The 23038-nt window shown below is 42.3% G+C and overlaps 1 long non-coding RNA gene across 1 annotated transcript in view; it reads left to right on the forward strand.

The window, feature by feature from the left end:
* Positions 1-9364: 9364 nt before the first annotated feature.
* Positions 9365-23038, forward strand: part of LOC126284770 (uncharacterized) — a 32147-nt gene continuing 18473 nt past the window's right edge. Inside the window, exon 1 of the long non-coding RNA XR_007551554.1 lies at positions 9365-9474. This is a non-coding gene — a long non-coding RNA (uncharacterized LOC126284770). The remainder of the gene's footprint in view (positions 9475-23038) is intronic.

Consider the following 23038-nt stretch of genomic DNA (forward strand, 5'->3'; position numbering starts at 1 on the left):
TTTCAGTTTTACATTCCCCTCTACTCATTTGTTTTTATTCCCTGTGTGTGATTTTCCACTTCATGGTTTATTTCTACTTTGAACTTCTCACACTGCTCTGAAGTGATTATACTTTCCTCTAGCTGTTGATTAGCTCCTCCATAGGTTTTTCCGAATCTCTCCTCTCTTTAATGTACGTGAACTACAGCTAAATTCAGTGTCTCACTGGACGTTGTTCCTTCGAAACGATTTCTGACATTCAGGTTTTACTCACACAAAATTTCATCTTCTCTCTCTTCGTTCATCAGCTGCATTCCATCTTCTTCAAACTGTCTCAATAATTGCTTAATTATTGTTTCTGACACTTTTATATTACTTCTCTCGTCATGCTGCATCTGACTACTGGAAATTTTGAACAAGCTACTTCAAAGGTTCTTTGACAAGATGGGCTGTGACTTACTACTTTTACCATAGGGACGACTACTGCAGGAGCCACCTACAAACTAAGTTTGGTTGCTCAGGTGGCTAAATGTGTGTTAGAAAAACACACACACACAGACACACACACACACACACACACACACACACACACACACACACACACACACACTTGTTTAGATTACCCAGCTGCAGGCAGTTCAGATAATAGTGTAACAGACCTCTAAGTATTAGCTTAAAACCCAAAGAAATGCCACTCATAAACTCTAGCATTAAAATCCTAGTGACCAAGTGCTGAATCACTGGAAAGAAAGTGCCAGAGTTTGAAACGCTTCTAACCAGCGGTTGGGCTAGCTAATAGGTACTGGAACGTGACAGACTTTAAACAGAGTCGTGAAATTTTTAGGTAAGTCTAAGTGTATATCGAAAAGATAAGCTAATGGAAAATGAAGGTGGTGAATTCTTCGCAACACACAAATTCATTCTCACCAAGATGGAAATTGAAGTTGCATGCCATTTCGTTTGGACATGACTGGGTCCTATCGACCACCATACCCATTTCTAAAAGAAACCAAAAACATTACAAAAATAATATGTATCAAGTCTGCAAGACAGTCAAGTCGAGATTAACATTTAATTGACTTATTTCACTCAATATCATGAGAGCGTTGATCTTTGACCTAAGCGACATACTCAACCAACTACTCCGAACTCTAAATTCCAATGACTGACGACGCTCTTATTAAACTGAGCAAACCCGGTCAGTAAAAAAATATTGACTGCGACTTTGGCTGTCATGCAAATTTAATTTCAACAGTGGGTATTTCCCATGCAGCAATGCCTGCTCTCACTAAATCTCAGATAGGTTTAGTGATTCAGCAATGAAGGAGACTAATCAGCCAAGAAACTATTGGGATACTTATGGTTTTGTAAGTAATGGGTACATCCCATGAAACACTAACTGCCTTCACTAAAACTTCTGAAGAGAACACAAAGGAAATATATTACATTTAACAGCAACAGTACTGACCTCTTAGAATGTCCACATTGAAACTGGCAGCATCCAATGTATCCATCGTTAACGTTGCATCTGCCTTACTTCTGCAGCTGAAAATTTCTTTAGTTGACTCTTCCTCAGGCACTTCTTCATGGGCTGGAAGCAAATTTATACCGAAGAGAATTAAACCCTTAAACTACTAGCACCGAACTACAGAGTGTCTGGGACGAAAGGGCGAATTTGAAATTTGCGGCATTGTCATATAACGGTTAGTAGCTGTTGTTTGTTATTTGTGATCCTTCCCATTATATAGCTTTTGTCTGATGAGCACTGTTGTTTGATGTTTATTTTCGTCATGGAGCAGATGAAAACTGAGCAACATATCCAAGTGATAAAAAGTTATTACAAAATCAGTTAAAGTCCAAAAGCAACCGTCCATGAATTGCGTATGACACTCGGACGTTAGACTACTCCAACCAAATTATTAGTTCGGAAGTTGATCCTGAAGTTTGTTTCAAACGTTCAGAAATCAGGACGACCGCATTCTGTTCGATCACAAGAAAACACTGCTGTCGTGCGCGACTGTCACCGTAAGCCCCAGAAAATTGGTTCGCTGACGAGCTCAATTGAAATTATCAGGAAGTTCGCGGCATGAAATCCTTTCAAATGATCTGAAAATGCATGGGTACAAGACTGAACTTACACAAAAGTTGAAGCCTGCACATCATGTAAAGAGACCGATTTGCTCAGTGGGTCTTGGCTCGACAAGCAGCGAACGAGAACTTCACAAAGTGTAATTTTCTCAAATGAGGCTCACTTCCATCTCAGCGAAGAACTGCAGAATATTGGGTAATTAAGTCCGCGAGTGACTGTGGAAGAGAAGATGCAGGACCTGTGGTGTTGGTTCTCGGCAGTAGTGTTCGGCCCTCATTTTTTTAAAATGAGGGTGCTGCCGTCAGGTTTTTCCTCTTATTGGCGAAAATGACGATTTTGGTTTCGACAAGATGGTGCAACATGTTACAACCCTTGAAACGATTGCTCTGCTGAATGAAAAATTTCCTCAAAAAATTCTCTGAGGGGGCAACTAGAAATGGACTGCCGAATCATGCGATCTCACGCCTCTTGACTTTTCTGTGGGTATTCGTAAAATCAAAAGTGTACGTGAACATACCACAAACAATCCACCAACTGAGGGATTATATTAAAAAGGTTATTAACGGCATTTACCAGATGTCTGTGAACGCGTGATCGAGAACAATGGAAGCATTGCTCGTTGCCGCGAGGCCTTGTGTGGTCATATGGAGGATATAACTTTTCGTACATAAATGGAAGAACGTACTTTGTGTGTTTGTAAAAGCATTACATTTTCAATACATTTTGTATGTTCTATAGCACTTAAGTATTCGTATCTACTTCCCGGACATTGTCTACAACGGCATCGTGACTCGTCTATTGAACAAATTCGATGCATCCACACATGAAAGCTTTGTACTAGAAATGTATGCGATTATATACAATTATGAATCAGAACTATTGACGTTAAATGAAATATGTGCTACATGAATAAATCCACCGAGCAGTGAGTACAGACCAAGAAACGTGAGGAGCAATGGCAGTCCTGATTTCATCGGAACATTTATAGCAGACGAAAAATTAATGGTATTCAAACGTAGTGTTATCATATAGCGATCTACGGAGACCATGTACATATTTTCTACTCATTGGAAAGAATGGTGGGGGCACTCGAAAATGTGGTGCTACTTTTAAATTTTGTTTGGCTTATGTAACGAGAAAAATCACATTTAAGGTTCTCCAGTGTAACTATTGTAACAAGTAATTTATCTCTTTTACCTGTATAACTCAAGTAATCGAGTAAGGTGGGAGTTCCACTTATTAGGATGGTTTACATCACATGCCGAGCTGGGGAAGTGAGCAAAGTGCTTCAAATAGCTCTGAGCACTATGGGACTTAACATCTATGGACATCAGTCCCCTAGAACTTAGAACCACTTAAACCTAACTAACCTAAGGACAGCACACAAAACCCAGTCATCACGAGGCAGAGAAAATCCCTGACCCCGCCAGGAATCGAACCCGGGAACCCGGGCGCGGGAAGCAGGAACGCTACCGCACGACCACTAGCTGTGGACCCGCAAGTGAGCAGGGCCCTGCCAGTTAAAGGAACCAGTTGCCTCCATTTAAAATTCCATCACTTAAAACACTTCCGAAGTCACCTAATAGGCATACAAAAAATACACCATTGAGTACACAGTGCTAAATCTTTGTCTATTACACTTATCTTTGGACGTCAACTTTGATACTTCCTTTACTAGAGCAAGTCTGTTGGCGAGTCCATTATCTGCAGCGAGTATGTAAATGTTCGTTTAATAAACAAACAGCTTTTTCTTGCTGCAATCTATTCATGTTTCAGACGTGTTTCGCCTTTTACATTAAGGCATCTTCAGTTTATTCAGTCGGAAATAGTCTTGCTTTTATGAGCCATACTCTTAGATAAAACTATTCACGTCAGTGCTTACATTAATACATTACTACTTTGGGCTGTTCCTTTTTCCAGCGAAATCGACGAAGGAAACAAAACCACTATTCCCTATTAAATGCATTTAAGATGCCATAACCTAAAAGGCGAAACAAGAAGCATTGAATAAACAGTGGAGGAAAGAAGGCGCTTCAATTTATAAAAACGAACGTTTAGTTCAGAAACAGTTTCCAGGAAAATGTCTATCCCAGCTCGCGTAATAAAAATATACAGTTCACTGTGAAACGTTACGCAGTTTGAAAACTGCTCGTCATTAGAAGTATCACTAGCAACTGGTTCTGGAAAATCTTCGCCGAGAGCACCGAAAAGAAGCTTTCCCTCGGCAGGAGATTTTAAGCAGTGCCGCTGCCTGCATCGCATCCAGTCCTAAGTTTGCAACTGAAGCTGTGATTATCCTCATGAAGAGGGGGGCAATTACTTTGACCGCCGTAATGCATAAACTGCAACGTCTAATTTACACGTGCTCCCCGCCAACGAGCATACATTTCTTTCTCGAAGGTAATAGTTTCGCCGGTGCTGTGAAGTTTCCAACGTCAAGTTATTGCGTCTTTATAAATTTCGGACGTAAGGACCGAGGATATTTAAAAACCACATTAAACAAAGACATTAAGAAGTTGAACTTGGAGCAACACGAAGGAAGCTGCTGACCATGAAGTATCTGGCAAACAGAAAGTTACAGAATTAACGACGTTAAGGAGAAAAATCGAGGCGGAGACAAGTTCATATTTCGCACTATAATTTGAAGTGTTGTTAATAAACCCTTCTTGCCGTATGTTTCACGATCCACCCATAGCAACACGAAAATAGGTAATGGTAAATGAATGCGCAGAAACAAACGCAGCTGTCTAAAGGGTCGAATATTGGCGATTTAACACAGAAAAACTGATTGCCGGTTAGTGCAGTCGCTACGGCTCCCACCTCTCGTTTAACACTATGCCGTCCAGCCACACCACAGTGGTGTCGTGTGCATAGTATCGCTCAGTGAATGGCGACGACACTTAGTATCTTTTACGTTCTGCTTGTATTTTGCTTTTTATAAATACATGTGCCCTTTCAGCATGGCAGACGAAGGCGACGATACGATTGTTTACGATAAATGCGCGGACGTCTTGTCTGACGCTCCGGACGACTTGGCAGACTGGGAAGACACTGAATATAAAAATAATGAAAGTGAAGCAGAATCGTCCGAAGATCGTCAAATACGTCCTGGAACAATTCGGCGAACGCTACGGATGCTAGTTAATTCAGATGAATCCGAAGAAGCAGACAATTATTTTTACATTTTTCCGACAATAAACCAAATGATGCCGACCGGCTTTTCAAAGAGCAATTCGTAACTGGTTATTTTTCCAAAAAGTTTAAAGAAACCTTTAATCCAAGTCAAAACATCTCAGTTGATGAAGGCATGGTACCGTGACGTGGACGGTTAAATTTTAAAATTTACAATCCGTCGAATATTACAAAATATGGCATACTTATTCGGATGCTGGGTTATTCAAGTACGGGATACATTACCCCATTCAAGATATATTTCGGCGCTGGAAAGCCTTTGGCAAAACCAGTGATGAACTATTGACACCTTATGGAAAATTGAATCACCTCTACATGGATAATTATTATAAGTGTAAAACTTGCAGAAAAGTTACTTGAAAATAAAATTCGATTTTGTGGAACGATACGGAAAAATACAGGATTTCCGGAAAAATTAAAGCTCGCAAAAGTCAATGTGTTTGAAGCTTGTCACCGGAAAGGTGAAGTAATCGCACAGGTATGGAGAGCTGCGAAAACTAAAGCGATACGAATGATCTCACAATACTTAATGCCACTTTGACACTCAAAGATGATGTAGGAAAACCAATTAAACTATAAAAAACCCCAAAGTGTATTAGACTACCACAATACATGAGAGGAGTGGATCGGGCAGACTAGTATTTTAGATATTACCCTATATACAGAAAAACTAGAAAATGGTTAAAAAAGGTTTGTATGTACCACTTTAATTGTGCATTATTTAAAGCGTTCCGTACATGGCAATATTTCAATACAGACCTCAAGAGTCTCCGATTTCACGATTTTTTACTGAAAGTGTCTGAATCGTGGAAAAACGACCATGTACCTGCTTCAGAGTAAAACTTGGGGGTTGCCACTACATCGCGCACGTCTCATCCTGATCCAGTTGACAGACTTCCCGGTCACATAAAGCAACACCATTAATATTTATTTGCGAAACGAATAAACGACAACGAAGGAACTGCCACGTATGTTCCAAAAACAAAAAGAGAAAAACTAAATGTGGGGTTCCGTTACATCTTGGAGACTGTTTCGCTGCATATACGAAAGAGAAATAGTACCAGAGACAATGCAAATAAGCAAATATATGAAACACGTCTTGTAATTATTTACGTATGTAAATCTTCGAAATTTTATGAAAGCAGGGGAACAGGGTTGTGAACTTTGAGAACTAACGATGAGATTAGTAAAACTTAATTTATAATGTCAAGAACGGCCGGCGACTAGCCAAGTAATCCGAATCAGGGCTGTCGGCGCCAAGCGAATAGATCTGTACGAAACGTGCGGACGGCAAAGTTAAGTTCCGTTTATATTACAGCAGCACGCTTTACATGTGACTATTCTGAGCATATCTGAGGCTTATCGTAGCTTACAATAGTTAGTATGAAGAAAAACCTTGCAGGAAATGAAAGCAGGTAGTAGAAACGCAATGAAATAAAGTACACACGTCACTGTCAAAAGCTGGTGTCGAGTAACTACAGGTTGCCCATTCCCACTGGCCGTTTACGGCAAGAATTACGTCGAACCGCTCATTTCGCAGAAACAATCATTGGTACCTCCCGTCTCCAATTTTGTTTCCAGCCGCAACCCCCAATATCAACCGGATTCAAATGCAGGAACTTTTCCTTTCCGAGCACCACCCCTGTGGGTGGCGGCTTTAATGAAGTGCAGCTGAAAGTAAACGTTCTGTAAACTGGTCCGTAACAACTTCCGAATGGAAGGTAAGCTGATAGCCGTAACAAGTTTATAGTCGCCCGTGACGTGTTCAGCAACTGAGGAGAGCAGACTGCAGGCTCTAGTCTGGTGAGCTATTGCTTCTCTAGCGTACTCGCCCACAACAGCCAATGTTAAAACCTGATACTGGATGTTTCGGGTTATTGTCCTCTCGCTTTTCAGTCTTACTGCCTGCGCGGCATTTTTCTGAGTCGTCGTTATGTCAGACGCGTATATTTGCTGGTTTGGCCGTCTGTCCTTTCAAGCAAATAGATTTCTGCACAAATCTATAAATTACATTACCTCTGAATACATTATGGGAGTGAACAGTGATCAGTGTTTTACAAATATTTACTATCAAAAGCAGTCTTGAGCACTATTTATTACGGTGACCGGTTTCGACCACTACTGTGGTCATCGTCAGAGCAATCAGTAAGAACCTCCTTCTGCTGGAGAATCTTCAGCAGGAGGTGGTTCTTACTCATTGGTCTGAAGATGATCACAGTAGTGGTCGAAACCGGTCACCGTAATAAACTGTGATCGAGATTGTTTTTGATAGTAAATATCTATAAATTACGATTCAAGCGGAGGTTACTGAAATAGGAAAGAAACCTTCCTATTGTTTCGCGTTGACCAGCAAATGTTAGGAGACCTACACACGATTTTAAGTCTACTATCATCTGTACAGTTCATGTTGAAATATCTCGGTATGTATGCACTCACGGCCTCTTGCAGTGCAGCTAAGCTGCAACTAGGGTGATTTAAAAATTGTTAAAATATCAGAGGTTACTAGATTTAATAAAAATCATTTACACAGCCAGGGAGGAATTTTCTTTGAAAAAATGTCGAAGATTGGCTGTGGTTGCCCGCCCTACAAAACAGTTGTCCTCGGAATTATCCAACGGAGGGCTGAGTATCACTGCAGCTGGGGTGACTTCAGTTATCCTAAATTAGTTAAGAAAACTGTTGTATGGGGTAGGTGAGATTGTAGCCAACAAAACGTGCACACTTGTCTCACGATGACTCAGAAAAGTGCCTTGTTTACTTAGAATGTTACTTAAAATTAAAAACGATCTCACAAATCGAAATTAGCTTCCCCAATAGAAAAATTGAAGCCTATTATGGCGCACAAAAATTTTAGATGTAATCAGTCTTCCAGAGACCGATAGATTTCAATATGTGACACGTGTTCTCAAATATAAGATGTGTGTATTTGGCTCGGGAGGAAGGCGTGGCTGATAGTTACCCGCGACGGCGACGGCGACGGCGACGGCGACGGCGACGGCGACGGCGGCGGCCCGCGGCCGCTTGCTCTGCCCCGTGGAGCCGCACTGCGCGGCGGGCCTCGGGCTGTGCGCCCCCTGTCGGGCAACAGATTATCGGCCGACCGATCTCGTGTCAGCCTGCACACGTCCCGGCCTGAGGCGCCGCCGTGTTGTTGTCGTTTGTGTAGCTCAAGTTAGACGTGTTTACTCCCTACGGCATACAGCTCGGCTTTACACAAAAAAAAGCGCGTATTTGCCCTGGCTGTTTTCAAAAGGAAAAAGACGAGAGAAAGCTGTCGGCAAAGAAGTGACCAATGCAAGGAAAGAAGTTCGTCATGTTATGTTACGCAGCTAGGATTCGACGATTTTCATAACTACTGAATGAACTGCACATTTCTGAGCTACTGAACAACACAAAACCACTCTTAACGAAAAACAAAACAGTCATACGAGAGGCTGTAAGGTGCGGGGAGAGGCTATTGGCAACTTTATGATTTCTAGCAGCTGGCAGAAGTTGAGAGGACCTCAAAGTCAGTGCAGTTGTATCCCCACAGTTGTTAACTAAAATGATTGCTGGATCCTACAACGTGATTTATAGTTGACTGAGGAAATAAATACTGCTAAAGGAAAATAAATAAAACAAAATACGTTCGTCTAAATGTTATTAATTTATTTATATATGTAGCGTAAAGAATGATTGTGAGCTTAAGAAACTCATTTCAAATTCGAACAAGGAAGACTACACATGATGGTGGCGCACATCATCTAATGAACACAATAACAGGGACATAAGAAATGAAACATATAGCACCTGTCAGACAAGTGAAAAAAAAATCCCACACTTCGGCCCTCATAGCAGAGCGCTTGGATGTAGGTGTTTCGGTTTTTACATTTAATTTCCAATAAGTATCAGAAATCTCTCATTCTCGCTAACTGCAACACCGAAACCATTAAATAATAAAAATGAAAAAAAAACTTTCTTGCATCTGTATTTCTATACTCCTCGCACGACGTGTCCCACAAACATGTACAGTGTTTAAATTTCTCCAGAAACTCTGACCTTAAAGTTTGGCCCGCCTCGCACCCTGTCGTATATAATGAGAACGGCATTTAATCCCGCGCAGTGACAAAAGAGGAACTTTGGTCGGGAGGTTGGCACGACCGTGCTGCAAGCGGCACAGTTGGTTGGCTGGAGGCGTGAGGGGGTCGTCAGTCGAGTGGCTATCTCCCGACAAGGTATGTTCGTTGGTCGGCATGTCAAAATGCCTGCACACGTCCAATTTGTAGATCAGTTGGTACCTGTGTACAGCCTTTAAGGCTCACATGTTCAGTAATATTGACAAACCGTTAATATGTTGACTGTCTGAGGACGTATATTTTCGTCACTAGGAATTCTAACAAACAGTACTGACACCTCACAAATATTCTCAGTATTGTCAGTAAGTAGTGAGCGTGCGAGGTCCAGAACTGACTTTTGACATTATTCGGCTGCTGACAGAGCTCCACTAACTAGCCACACGATGTTCGTGTTCACGGGTTTCAGTTCGTCTTTCAGTATAGCATCTAAGATTCAGTTTTTCAAGAGCTCTTGTAACACAAAAGAGTGCCAAAAGAACTATGCAATGATAGCTGTATTTAGCATAGGATGGTTAATGAAGGATTGACAGTGGATTACTTTCTTTATTAATTTCAAAACATGGTAGGCCTCGCCATATACTGTACATGCAATGACAGCGAAATACCACAAAACGCATAAAAATGTTGTACGTTAATTATCTGAATACATAATTGCAGGCCAGATACAACTAATCCATAGGTTTCAATAGCGTTTTTCCTAATTTCCTAACTTCGGGATGACCTGCCTCTCGCCAGAAATCTTAAAATTACACCTAATCTCTCGCCGACTATTATTGCCTCTTTTATTAAGATGCTTTGCTTGTCTATTTTATGTCGTATGAGCACGATTAATTTGTCGTGAGATCCAGAACTCATCCGAAAATTGTTTATGTAATCTTTGCACTACGCGTTTGTGGTTTCAGTCAGTAAATTAACATATGAAAAATTGCTGTTTTTTCAATCATTGCCGGACCCATTTTCTCTTTTTCATTGTTTTCTGTTTTTGACCTCCTGTAGCTAAAATAACTGCGGTACACGCTTTCTTTTGGGTCTTCCATAATTCAACCTTGTAGAATCGCGTTCTTAACTGACGTATTAACATTTATTTATTTATTTATTTTACATATTAGTGCGTAATATAGGGCACACGCTTCGACGTCACGACTAAATCGCTCCAGGCAAATGCCGGTGTGGTTCCTTTAATAGGGCACGTCCGATTTTTTTCTCCACCCTTGACACAATCTGAACTTGTGCTCCGTCTCTGATGACCTCGATGTCAACGGGACATTTAACTAAATCTTCCTTCTTCCTTTTCCGCCTGCCAAAAGTGTCAACTGAGCTGCCTAGATTTATTTAGCCACTGTTTGTCAATCTTTAATACATGAGACAGTCTTCCAGGTGCTGAAGGAGTATCCGTTTATAGCAAGCACTTTGTACATTTTTCTCACGTGCTCTTCGTGTATGGAATGTTTTAAAGAGCATTTGCGAACTCAATTACTGCCTAATTATTAGTAGCACAATCTGGATTCTGCATATATTATCTTACCAAAAATATTAGGACGCCTGCATTGTGCTGGCTACGAATCACGCAAAGCAGCCGGCAGCATTCTCGCCGACAGGTGCGTAAAAGAACGAATGCCTCACAACCACACTGGGCTCCACTGTACATAAGCCGAAAGTCAGCGCGTCAGTAATGATGCATTGTTATTAGCAAGTCACAATCGTGTCATACTGTCCCTAGCAAAGTTCTCCCATAAAAGGAATCTGACTGCTTTCCTCAATAAACCGGACAAAAGGTAAGAAATGAAAACAGCGATTGCCCTAAACAAATAAGTTGTCCTGACGTTGCACATTCTGTAGCGTAATTTTAAATACTTTGTGAAACCCCCAGTCCTTGAACTGTTCACCGATCCTCTGCAATTCGCTGCACTCTACCAGCACTGCTATAAGCAGCTTACCTGTCTTTTTGTGCATACACGATTGCTCTCCAGCCAGAAACACCTATTTATGCAGTAATAGTAGGTGTGTATATGTACTACAGTGACAGCTACATTAAATCACTAGTAGTGTGCCCGCAGTTGCCCGGTTATGTTTTTATTTCATTTCTAGCAGACCATCTCCTCCTCTCTCTCTCTCTCTCTCTCTCTCTCTCTCTCTCTCTCTCTCTCTCTGTGTGTGTGTGTGTGTCCATCTCCTCTGCCTCCCTCTCTCCCCATCTCCTTCTCCCCCTTCTCTGTCCATCTCTTCCAGCCTCTCTCTGTCCATTTCCTCCAGCCTGTCCCTGTCCATCTGCTACTCCTTTCTCTCTTTGTCCATATCGTCTCTCTCTATGCCCATCTTCTCTTTCTACATCCATCTCCTCTTCCCCTTTCCCTGTCTACCTCCACCAGTTTCTCTGTCCCCCTCTCGCTGTATCGTACAATGAAGTATGTGGCTACTGTCTGCCAAATGTGATGTGAATGGAGTTGGTACCAAAGAAATAACACATTTAAAAATCATGACATCAAGACTGATGCGACAATTTTACTGGATGAACAGCGAAAATGTAGTAAGCAGTAATTTTTTTCTCTTTCCTCATTTTGAAGAGGTTGTTACCGAGAAAAAGTTTGGTAAAGCTTTGAAATTATGTGTAAAGTTTGTTGCGAATCACTAAGTGCCCTCATTCTCAAATATTGAATGAATAAAATCTGGGTGTTCTTGCGCCGTGGTCTAAACTTTTTCACCCCTACCCTACCCCTCTGATAGGTGGGTGGACCTTCTTTCCAGCCAGTAAGTGATACGTGTACCAAGTTTGGTTGAAATCGGTCCTGAGGTTTCGGAAGAGATGTGGAACATACATACATCCATACATATATACATAGTACATGCAGTTTTATAATATGTATGCATTTTTTTTCGTTATCCTATTTTGATTAATGTGCGTAGTTCGTGGTCTCGCCGTAGCGTTCTCGCTTCCCGAGCACGAGGTCCCGGGTTCGATTTCCGGCTGCGTCAGGATTTTCACCTGCCCCGAGATAACTGGGTGTTGTTGCGTCGTCTTCATCGTCATTCATCCCCATTACGATCGGACGAAGGCAACGGCAAACCACCTCCATTAGAACTTTGCCCAGTACGGCCGTGCGGTTCTCCCGCATCGTTCCCCTATGCTCTGTCAAGAAGCATGGGACTCCATTTCCGTTTTTATCCATTTTGATTAATAAAGCCTATAGGGTTCTCAAAGCTATACTCAAGTTATCTGCGAAAACATCATGAAAATTCGTCCAGTTGTTTTGGATATTATCGTGTTCAGACAGACAGACAAGAAAATGTTCAAAAATGGTTCAAGTGGCTCTGAGCACTATGGGACTTAACTTCTAAGGTCATCAGTCCCCTAGAACTACTTAAACCTAACTAACCTAAGGACATCACACACACATCCATGCCCGAGGCAGGATTCGAACCTGCGACCGTAGCGGTCGCGCGGTTCCAGACTGTAGCGCCTAGAACCTCTCGGCCATCCCAGCCGACAAGAAAATGTTAGTAAAATTTTAAATTACGGTATATTTTTTTCGGATATCTCATAACCTGATCTATTTGTAGAGTTTTCGATAGTTGTGATCAACAGTCAGGGATCGGTAAGCACATGGGCCCATCGTGACAATCAACGTACGTCTGTTTTATTTTATTTGTAATACACCACAAAACGCACTTGAAAATCGGTATGAATTTACCGAAACGTGTCATGCAGGAGATAAATAATTCTAGTTTGGGTCTGTCCGGGTCGGTGCTCGTAGGTATTCTGTGGCGGTTTAATGCCAGCAGCACAGTGGGCACTGCGACGCACACTGTTACGTTTTCTGTATCGTTAGAGCAGTAAGGACTACACACAGGTGTGAAGCATCAATTACCCGTAGGTTCCATCAGTATGTGAGTATTAAGAAAATGTTTTGTGCACTGAAATGGAGATACCTCGAAGAAAAACAACGGTCTTTTCGTGAAACATTGTTGACAAAATTCAGAGAACAGGCATTTACAGTTGTCTGCAGAATGATTCTACTGCTACCAAAGTACATGTACGGTACAGAAATTAGGGCTAGTATGGAAGCACATAGACAGTCATTTTTCCCTCACTCTGTTTGCAAGTGGAAAAGGTAAGCGAACGAATAGTAGTGGAAAAATTTCGTCTGTAAAGCGTTTTTGGGGTATGCTCCTGTCCGTGAAAATCTGGTGAGATTTTTTTTTCTTCTTTTTATCTTACGGCTACGACCTTGCCCCAGTGGTAACGCCGATTCCCGCGAGACCGCCGAGGTTAAGCGCTATCGTGCTGGGCTAGTTCTTGGATGGGTGACCATCCTGTCTGCCGAGCGCTGTGGCAAGTGGGGTGCACTCAGCCCTTGTGAGGCAAACTGAGGAGCTACTTGATTTGGAGGTAGCGGCTCCGGTCTCGGAAACTGACATAACGCCGGGAGAGCGGTGTGCTGACCACATGCCCCTCCGTATCCCCATCTGGTGACGCTTGTGGCTGAGGATGACACGACGGCCGGTCGGTACCGCTGGATCCACCAAGGCCTGTGGACGGAGTTTACGTTTTTACGGACATGACTGCCGAGTATGCGCAAAGTAATTATAGGTGGCCGTCTGTCCAGTTCTGCAGCCCGACACTCCATCAGCCGCGACCTGCACAAAGTAAAATGCATGACATTGCTCCCTGCCTCCTATGAGATGCCGCAATCCAGTCTCTAGGCGAGTGCCAACAGATGTAAACTGATCTGCAAAGGTCAAGACACATAGCCTAGACTAGATATGCAAGGAGTGCCATTTTAGTATTCCACACAGAAGTCATGGATTCTAAAGGAAAAGATGCTGTACATTCTAAAACGGTACTAAATGGTCATACCTTAGGCTAGGGTTCCCCGTTTTTATTGTTTAGATTGCAACGTAAGGTATGTGCTTGAAAATTAAATGTAGAATATATTAAATATAAGGGGCATTAGCAAAGGACGAGCCAGATGCTGTAAAATCAAAACCGCTGGAATGATCGTAATGCCATAACGATGCTGCCCTTTAACACAAAACGAAGATAGACCACCTTATCCATATGAAATAAGATTAAAAAACAAGATTTACGAATCAACAGGAAGGACAACAAGAGACCATACACAGCAAAGAAGAAACGAAATTCCGGAGCATGCTGATAAAATAGCTCCATATTTAGCCATCACATACAAACAATCGCTCATTGAAAGTCGCACAAGAAACACCAATACCCAAGAAAGGAAATAAGAGTAATCCGCTGATTTACAGACTCATATCATCAACGTCGATTTGCAGTAGGATTTTGGAAAATATACTGTGTTCGAACATTATGACTTATCTCGAAGAAAACGATTTACTGGCAAACAGCCCTACGGATTCAGAAAATATCATTCTTGCGGAACACAACTAGCTCTTTATTCTCACGAATTAATTATTACTATCGACAAGGGATGTCAAACTAATTACATACTTTTAGATTTCCAGAAGACTTTTGACACCGTTCCTCACAAGCGACTTCTAATCAAATTGCGTGGCTATGGACTATCGTATTAGTTGTGCCACTGGATTCGTGATTTCCTGTCAGAAATGTCATAATTCGTAGTAATTGACAGAAAGTCATCGAGTAAAACAGAAGTAACATCTGTCATTCGCCAAGGAAGTGTCATGGGCCCTCTGTTGTCCCTGATCTACATAAACGATTAGGAGACTATCTGAGTAGCACTCTTAGATTGTTTTCAGATGATGCTACCGTTTACCCTCTTACAAAGACGGTTCAATCCCGTCTCCGGCCATCCTAATTTAGGTTTTTCGTGATTTCCCAAAATCGTTTCAGGCAAATGCCGGGATGGTTCCTTTGAAAGGTCACGGCCGATTTCCTTCCCAATCCTTCCCTAACCCGAGCTTGCGCTCCGTCTCTAATGACCTCGTTGTCGACGGGACGTTAAACACTAACCACCACCACCACCACCCTCTTACAAAGTTATCAGATGATCAAAACAAATTGCGAAACGATTTAGAGAACATATATGTATATTAGGAAAAGTGGCAATTGTCTCGAAGTTATTAAAAGTAAGAAGTCATCCACATGAGTACCAAAAGGAATCCGCTAAATTTCTGTTACACAATAAACAACAAAAATCTAAAGGTTGTAAATTCAACTAAATACTTTCGGATTACGATCACATAGATAATGTTGTGGAGAAAGCAAACCAAAGACTATAATTTATCAGTAGAACACTGAGAAAATGCTACAGGTCTACCAAAGAGACAGTCTACGCTACGCTTGTTCGCCCTCTCCTGGAGTACTGCTGTGCGGTGTGGGATCCACATCAGATAGGATCGACGGACGGCATCGAAAAAGTTAAAAGAAGGGCAGCTCGTTTTACGCTAAGGCGAAATAGGGGAACTGCTCCACAGATATGAAACGTGAATCGGCATGGCAACCATTAAAAGAAAGGCGTTTTTCTTTGGGGCAGGATCTTCTCATGAAGTTTCAGTCACCAACTTTGTCTTCAGTGTGTGAAAATATTTTGCTGGCACCCACCTACACAGGAAGGAATAATTATCACAATGAAATAACAGAAATCAGAGCTCGTACAGAAAGATTTAAGTGTTCATTTTTCGCGCATGCTGTTCCGGAGTTGGACGGTAGAGAAATGGCGTGAAGTGGTTGAAGAACCCTCTGCCTGTCACTTCATTGCGAATTGCAGAGTAATCACGTAGACGTAGATGTAGATATAACTTCATACAGCAGTGGCATGTGTAAAAACTACATATAAGTTCACGGATAACAAGAAAAAAAATTACTAATATTGTTTAAATTTCAAATAAAATAAAATGTATATGTAAATGACATTATTATAAAATCTATAAATGCACATGGCTGAATAGAGCATAAAAAAGCTCTCAAGCAGGTTGCCCTTTTGTCCCTCTCAGAGCAGGGAATCAAAAATAAAAAATAAAATAATAAACTCGCAGCTAGACGGACTCTGGCGCCAGAGCGAGCGCTTGTGCGCGTCGGCCGCCCACTATACCCCGTCGTGCTCGGAACAGGCAGTGCAGGCCTGAGGTTGGTGAGAGCTGCACGTCTGTTGCCTTTCACCATATCCTCCCGCAGTTAATGTGTCACACACAACGACAAACTCACTTGGAATTATTGCGGTTGACTCCACTGCCGCCATCACACGTTTCACGAAGCCAGGGCAGCTGTAGGTCCCTCACTGCATTTTCGAGAGGAAAGGATAAGGAATGACTTGCGGTAAATATTACCACAAATACACTTCGATAATGTAGTATGTGAGTGTCAAACTCACAACGGAACAAGAATTGGACGGAAAGATGATCTTTTCAGATTTGACCATTTTGTAAAAAAAAACGCTAGACATGCATTTCAAATCTACAGGAATTCGACACGAACCGATGTGATTATCAGTGCCCATTTCAATCATCCTCTACACCAGGCACATGCATGCTTGTACTCTATGAAACGTAGAATAAAATACTTCCCACCATTCAAAGATAATACGAATATACGTGTCTCGTTGCTTCCGTGAACTCTTTCCTGACGAGTGAGCAGAAAGTTTTATGAAATTGTTGGGAATACCGTTTACTCCCGGGCTCGTGTGTCTTTGACATAATTTTTATTATGGCATTTATTACTTCTTCGGACACTGTTTCTTACAAAGTAGGTAGTAACACCCTAGTGCAACAGATATACATACAACCGTTAAACCATAATGCTGTTTTTGTATTTAGCCACATATTTTTCTTTCGTTCTCTTGTAAGATGGTAAATGCTCCACTCATTATCTGACTGGTCACCGTAAACATTAGATGTGGTGATTTTACCTTCTGGTACGCTTTCTTGAAGCTCTAAAATCTTTTTATTATTATTATTTAAATCGCTTGCTCAATCTATCCCCACCTGCTTGCGCAAGAAAGTAGCCGTATGGGGGAGGGGGGGGGGGGGGGCGGCAGGAGTCCGAGTCCTGCCTGTCATTACATACCACGTATTTGCCGTGTAGTGAAATTGAAAGATATAAGGATGATCAAAAAGTTTCCGTTTGAGGGGATTTTGCGGTGTTTTGCAACTTAGAATGACTCCGGTGCGGGTATATAAGGTTCAGAAATGGTTCAAATGGCTCTGAGCACTATGGGAGTTAACATCTGAGGTCATCAGTCCCCTAGACTTAGAACTACTTAAACCTAACTAACTTGAGGACATCACACACATCCATTCCCGAGGCAGGATTCGAAACTACGACCGTAGGAGCAGCGTGGTTCCGGACTGAAGCGCCTAGAACCGCTCGGCCACAGCGGCCGGCTCCCTTACCATAGGTTACGGCCAATTCCTTTCGAGTTCCCTTTATTCCTGACAGATTACCATTCCCTGATAGAAGCAGCCCCTCTGCTTAAACGAAAATAGCTGCAGCGAAGGTGAGCCGAACATCTCTTCGGAGACTCCCGGCACTAAAAGCCACATTTACATTGGAAGGCAACTAGCGATAGTCATTTTATACTACGTATCTGTGAATAAAGTTGGTTCATTTGTCGGACTGCGATATGCCATGTCTTCAAGTTTAACTACAAGAACGATATTGTACTGTGAAATGTGTTATTCGTAATACCCTTGCAACAGTGACTCCAGCCGTCACAACTCTAACGTACTTATAGATAAACGTCATACAGACGACAATGTATGTTGCAAATCCTCCTCCCGCCGGAGGTTCGAACCCTCCCTCGGGCATGGGGGTTTGTGTTGATCTTTGCGTAAGTTAGTCGAAATAGTGTGTAAGACCAGGCACAGATGACCTCAGCAGTTTGGTCCCTTAGGAATTCACACACATTTCAACATTTTTGCAAATCTCAGAGGAGTTTATTGGCATCAAACACTGTATAACCATAGTCTCATGGGTAAACACAAACCCAATTATGAGACCATATAAATTGAAGTCTAGTTGGAAGTACTGCGTGAATCAGTGTTAAGATCCCAAAACTGTGGCTCACAGTATTTATGTGTTCTATTTTGTATCAAGCTGGCCGTTGAAATAATAATTTAAAACATTTTGATCACTTGAAAACTGATTCTAATAAAATGAAAGATACTTTAATAAAATTTGAATTGAGGAATATGGGTTGCTTTGATGTGCTGAAGAAATTCTGACTTGGTTTCACATAAGTCGTAAATTTAAATACGAGATTGTAGCATAAGATGGTTCAAATGGCTCTGACCACTATGGGACTTGACTTCTGAGGTCATCAGTCCGCTAGAACTTAGAACTGCTTAAACCTAACTAACCTAAGGACATCACACACACCCATGCCCGAGGCAGGATTCGAACCTGCGACCGTAGCGGTCGCGCGGCTCCAGACTGTAGCGCCTATAACCGCTCGGCCAATCGGCCGGCCGTAGCAGGAGAAAAATAGCCACTGTCAAAAGAACTTTGAACCTGTTTCACTTTATAAGTCTTTCAGCTCAATGTTTAGCTGCTTCTGCTCAGCGATTGTGAAACTTATATTAGAATGTCGAACTGAATTTTGTTAGCAAAGAGGTAATACATTAATGTATTTTAATTCGTTTCGCAAGTTGTCATATTGCCAAATAAAGAAATATTTAATTTAACTGAAGGCATTGAAATACGTCGAAACCTACACATCGAATCAAAACAAGTTAAATTCCAATGTTTGTCTCGGAAGGGGTATCCAACGGTACAACACTCGACCCGCCACCCGACCCATGCGTGGGTGGCGTGGGGCAAGTTTGAAATCTACAATGAGAACCCCCGTTTTATACTGCAGATTACAGTTCTACGACAAAATCGACATACGTTTTGTCTGAAACATTTTCTTCGTTTCGCCACAGACTGCTCTGTAATCGGAGAGATAGAAATGGGTACACAATCGTAAATTACGACATGCTACTCAATGGCCCTTGAATATCCAATGGCACGTGGTACACCACCTCCTTGCTACAAGGGTAAAACAGGCCAGTATTTCATAGCTTCTAACTGGAAATCATATTTGCAGTGTTGTATTCCTCCATCGTATACAACAGGGGACTCCTCGATTCGGCACCGCGGCCGCGTTGCCAACGACAGCGTATGCACTACGACTGGAGCTCACATATTGTGCAGACGTGGACCAGATAGCGACTATAAATATTGCGGTACTTGTGCAGTGTTTATTGCCTTCACATCTAGCTATCATTTAGCGAATAGACGTGCAACTAGACGAATGTTGCAACCACAGAAGGAAAAAACTGAAATTATCCTAAGTTGTGGAGAACGTAGGAGGAATGTTGAGGCTGCTATTGTCTAGTGTGCCGAGCGTTTTCCAGAGAAAGCTAGCTCTCGTTCGTTCTGGTACAAGGTTGTGAATGCACTTGCCTGGGGGCGATTTAGGGAAATCACGGAAAATCTAAATCTGGATGGCCGGACGGGGGTTCGAACCATCGTCCGAATGCGAGATCCAGTGTGCTAACCACGGCGACAACTCGTTTGGTGCAATCCACGGATAAGCGCTCACCAATTACACCGCGATTCCAGTATGTTAGCAGGTGTTCGAATCCTGCCTCGGGCATGGATGTGTGTGATGTCCTTAGGTTAGTTAGGTTTAAGTAGTTCTACGTTCTAGGGGACTTATGACCACAGCAGTTGAGTCCCATAGTGCTCAGAGCCATTTGAATCATTTTTTTGTTAGCAGGTACTGCGTCGTCATAAATATCATCCGTGCCACCTATACTGCATCAAGAACTTCATGGCGCCGATGTCCATAACGTGGTAATGTTTTGTGAATGGGCATGTCAACAAATGCAAATTACCTCTACGTTCTTTGGGTCTACATTTACTAACCACGGTAGTTTTAGGCGGTATGACAAGAATTACTGGAGTCTAGAGAATCCCCACTGGTTACAGCAAGTTGAACATCTACGACCTTGGTCGGTATGGCATCATTGGGAACAAACTCATTGGTCAGTATTTTATCGATGGCACGGTTAATGGACACAAATATCTAACGTTTTTGGAACAGGAGCTATCGGTATTACTGCAGGATGTTACGCTGGACATTCGTTTTCTTGTCGGCTGGGGTGGCCATGAGGTTCTAGGCGCTACAGTCTGGAACCGTGCGACCGCTACGGTCGCAGGTTCGAATCCTGCCTCGGGCATGGGTGTGTGTGATGTCCTTAGTTTAGTGTGGTTTCATTAGTTCTAAGTTCTAGGGGACTGACGACCTCAGCTGTTAAGTCCCATAGTGCTCAGAGCCATTTGAACCTGTACATTCGACAACTTGTGTGGTTTCAGGATGACGGTTGCCTAGCTCATTACGCCACTCAAGTACGGTAGGTATTGGACCGTGTTTACACCTGTCGGTGGATCGGCAGACGTGGCCCTATTAACTGCCAGGTCAACGGATTTGACGTCGCCTGTTTTCTTTCTGTGGAGATATTTAAAAGATAAGTGACCTTCCCCCCTCCCGTTTGGATACCCTCCTTTTGCTTTTACTCTCCTCCACCCCATTTCCCCCCTCAACTGCCTTCGTGTCTACTCTATAGTGCAATTTACGCGAGTGCTCAGTGTTCTGTGTCCCCTTTTCTTTAAGTGTTGTGAGCAGATACCATACTGTCGTTAGGTGTGTTTCTTAAATCTTTCGAACAGAAACCAGACTGTCGCAGTGTTGTTTTTTTAATTGTGCCTGTCTAATTCCTATGTGTTTTAATCAGCATCACCAACCCTTCGTTTTTATATTTTCACTCCCCAAATTTTCGCCATGTTACAATTTCAAACAGTCGTCGTTTTATCGTCTGTCTCTACTGTTTTTTATCTACTCGTTATGTTCTTAACTCTTCTGTAGGCTGCAGAGCGGCATGTTACACTGCTGCCAACCCCCCCCCACCCCCCCCCCACCCCCACCCCCACCCCCACCCCCACCCCCACCCTACCCACCACCCTGCCTTTCTGGGGGTCAGATTTGTTAAAGGGGCCCTTAAAAGAGGCTCATATTTTTCATTTTATGCTGAAGGCACATGTATTTATTCATTACTTTTATGTTTCTTAATTTGCTTTAAGGGCGGCCTTCCCCAGAGGGGGGAATCGGAAAAAAAGAACAGGCCGCGAAGACATCGTCGACCTCATCGGCCATTTGAAAAGTGAATCACTAAGTGTATCGAAGTTGGCAGTACTATGTTTGAACACTTACTCAAATTAGAATAGTAGAGTAGCGTTCACTTCGGCATGTCGGAAGACTGCAACGTTGCGAATGGGGATTCCAATCAAAAGTTTTGAAATACGGGCCTCTCCTACCATCGCATCGTGAAGGTGCGGTCCAAATTGCCACTGCATTTTCAAGGGCCATTGAGTAACATGTAGTAAAATACACTTGTGTACTGCAGCATCTCTATTTCTCCGATTAAAGTGCCGTCCGTGGCGAAAGGAAGAAATTGCTTCAAAAAAATGCCTGTAGATTTTGCCGCAGAATCGTAATCTGCAATAAAAAGCGGGGTTCCCCATTGAAGATTTGAAAGTTACCTCACGCCACCCACACACGGAGTGGGGAGTCGAGTGTGGAATTATTGGAGATTACAACTTTCTTTGATACAATGTGTAGTTTTGCAAATATGCCAATGTCTTCAGTTAAAATGAACGTCCTGTATATATACAGGGTGTAACAAAAATTTACAGCTCATATACAGAACACATTCCTCTCACGTAGATGAAGAAATTATGTTTTCCGAACATGGGTCTAGAAAGGCTTTGTTTCCATGTCTCAACTGATTTTCTCCAACTCGTTAATCATGGGAAACAGACACGAACAAACACGTCAGCAACATGTGAGGAACGTGACCTGCAATTTGTGCCGCACCTTTTCGTTACACCCTGTATACTTTTTATAATATGTCATTTTCTTGCTTAATTTTATAGACCAAATATTATTTGTATGAAGGCGTCCCTTAAAGCAAATTATGTGCATAAAAGTAATAAATAAATATATTTGCTTTCAGCATAAAATGAAAAATATGAGCTTTCTTAAAGATTCCCCCCCCCCCCCCCCCCCCCCCTTGACAAAATCCTGGCGACGTCCTTGGCTTTCGCTTGCACTTCACGAGTTAGGAGGTAGTAATATTCGATTTTCTTTTACTCTTTGTCACTTTTACGAACTTTCATATGAATCTACTGCGGCATGGTAGAAATGCCTCCAGCTGACCCATAACTGGCAATGAGCACCCATTCGATTTACAGCACGGTACAGTTTAATTCCCAATATCCTCTACCAATTAATTTGGAAGAGGTAGACCTCTTTACTTATGTTATTAGGGCGTGGTGGTTGGAAAATGTGATAATAGTGACATCTTTGCCTTTAAATATGTCTGCTTGTGTCTGTGTATGTGCGGATGGATATGTGTTTGTGTGTGTGTATGTGTGTGCGAGTATACACTTGTCCTTTTTTCCCCCCTAAGGGAAGTCTTTCCGCTCCCGGGATTGGAATGACTCCTTACCCTCTCCCTTAAAACCCACATCCTTTCGTCTTTCCCTCTCCTTCCTGAAGAAGCAACCATTGGTTGCGAAAGCTAGTAATTCTGTGTGTGTGTTTGTGTATTTTGTTCATTGTGCCTGTCTGCCGGTGCTTTCCCGCTTGGTAAGTCTTGGAATCTTTGTTTTTAATATATTTTTCCC

This window comes from Schistocerca gregaria, chromosome 8 (genome assembly GCF_023897955.1).
Source record: "Schistocerca gregaria isolate iqSchGreg1 chromosome 8, iqSchGreg1.2, whole genome shotgun sequence".
Classification (NCBI taxonomy): domain Eukaryota; kingdom Metazoa; phylum Arthropoda; class Insecta; order Orthoptera; family Acrididae; genus Schistocerca; species Schistocerca gregaria.